Source organism: Panthera uncia (assembly GCF_023721935.1).
Source record: "Panthera uncia isolate 11264 chromosome B2 unlocalized genomic scaffold, Puncia_PCG_1.0 HiC_scaffold_25, whole genome shotgun sequence".
Lineage (NCBI taxonomy): Eukaryota > Metazoa > Chordata > Mammalia > Carnivora > Felidae > Panthera > Panthera uncia.
The window spans coordinates 501,629-504,133 of NW_026057581.1; positions in this window are offsets into that span (position 1 = coordinate 501,629).

Below are 2,505 nucleotides of genomic sequence, written 5' to 3' on the forward strand. Positions count from 1 at the left end.
GCCCCGGGAGTCCCAGGGTGAGAGGTTTAGTCTTCTGTCTCTCTGACTTTTGCTGAATCTTCTCTGTGCGTTGTGTCTGTACGACTGTGAGTGTTCCCAGCCTGAAGCTCAGGACTCTGTTCCTCTCCCCAACACTCTGACTTTTTAAAATGTAGATTCAGGGCAGGCCCAATAATTGTCGGTGTGCAAAATGGAGTTTGTGTGCCAAAGTGTATCGTAGCATCCCAGGTTCTCCAACAGATATTTTTGGTGTTAACAAAATTGTATTGTATTGTATTGTAACAAAATTGTATTGGTGTTAACAAAAATGAAAAGAAACTGAACCCCTGCTCTCTCACATTCAGCCTTCTTTGGTTTGCTAAAGTCTTTAAATGATGAAAGAATTGGAATCAGTGCTCCTTCATGCCTCCTTAGGTAAGAGAAGTCAAGTCATTGCAAATTGGACAAATTGATTCAGGAAAATGAGGGTTTTGTAGAGCTGTGTAAATCAAGATTTAGTATTTCCCAAACCTTAAGCCAGCTCATCTTTTAATAAAAAACTGATGGAAACCAATGTCACTATGTTAAGGGACATGAGCACAGAAGGATATCTCACCAAGTTCAAAGGGAATCAGGTCACTACTAGGATTTCTCATCAGTGAGGATTCTGGAGTGATCTAATGATATTTAGTGGCACGTCTTTATTTCCTTTGTTGTACATGAACGCTTTGGTTTCTATTTTAAATCATGTTCTATTACTTTTATGGATCTAATGTGCACAAGAGTTGATACAGTTTTCAATTTTTATAAATAAGACCTTTTTTTTTAGCAAACAGATCAGTATTCCTTGTCTTCATAAAGAGGGAGATAATGAAAATATTCCTCTTGAAATGCAAAGGCGTCCTGTTTGTTTTACAAGTAACAGTATACTATCAGCTTATCCCATTTGACGTGGATTCTTAATTGTTTTATAAAGTATAACATGCATAATGAAGAAAACACTAAACCTAACTGAATTACCACAAAGTGAGAACAAAACACATTCAACCACTTCCAAATGGAAATCTAGAATGTTACCCCACCTCCAGACCCCCTCATATCCATCCCATTTGCTGTTTCCACATTCCTCCCCAAAGGTAGTCATCATCCAGATGTCTACAAAGTTTGTTTTACCTGTTTTTGAAATTTTCGTGCGTCCAAACATGTAGTACTAATCTTTCCATCTAACTTGTTTCTGAGATTCACCTGGGATGTTGCAGGTAGCGAGGCTTTGTTTCGTTGCGTATAGTATTATATATATGGATATATTACAATTTTATTGATCTACTTTACTACTGATGAATAGTTGGCAATTTCTTTTTGGTTTTATTATTAATACTGTTTGCATAAGCATTTTAGTTGAGCTATTTTCTGAGTATCTGTAGCAGCAGAATTCCTGGGTACTAAGATATGCATACACTAGGCTTTAGTAGGTGCACTGCCTGCTGGTTTCCAAGATGGACGAGCCACTTAGACTCCCACCAGCCATGGATGAGAATTCCATCTATTCACATTTTGCCAACACTTGGAATTATCAGTCTGTTTTAGTTTAGGTAACCCTGTAAGCATGTGGCGGTATTGAACTGTGAGTTTAATTTGCATTTCCTTGGTGACTAATGTAGGTGAATATCTTTTTGTATATTGATCGGTCATTTCATTTTTTGTGAAGCACTTCAGGACATTTTTCATTAGGTCATTTGTCTTTTTCTTCTTGAGTTATAACTATTTATATATTCCGGTCTAGCTTTTGAAGTTGTATTGTAAACATCTTCTCTCACTCTGTGGTTTGCCTTTTCACTTTCTTAACGGTATCTTGTGATTAGCAGAAGTTTCTAGAATTAATGTGGTCTAATTTATCAGTTACTGCCTTTATAGTTAGTGCTACTTATGCATTAGGTTTTTTTAAACTTTTGCCGACCCCAAGATCATGATCAGATTCTTCAGGGTTATTTTCCCAGATGGTTTAATATTTTGCCATTCAAATTTATAATATCTAAACTCTATGGGGAAGTAGTTTCTGAGGCAAAGTGTCAATATTTATTTTATGTGGATAGACAAAGTACTATTTATCTTATTAAATATTGCCATGCCCCCTCTCCACTGCCAAGTTCTTTATAAACCTAACGTCCAGGTTCATGTGGGTCTGTTTCTAGATCCTCTACTGTACTTCACTGTTTTCTGTGTGTATTCCTACACCCATAAGAGACCATAATTGCTGTCTCTTTATAATAAATCTTGATATCAAGTATTCCAAATCCTCTGACTTCGATTAGAAGGTAAAGTTGCAAGCCTGTCTCCCTCATGAGCATAATCTAAAATTCCAGCTAATAATTAGCATTTTTAATCTAGCAATTTATAAAAAGGAAAACAGACTATAACAAAGTTGATTTTATTTTAGGAATTCAGAGTTCTTTTTAATGTTAAAAAGTCAGTTAACAGAATATATTATATTAGAAAAACTAACAAGGGAAAATTATGTAATCATTT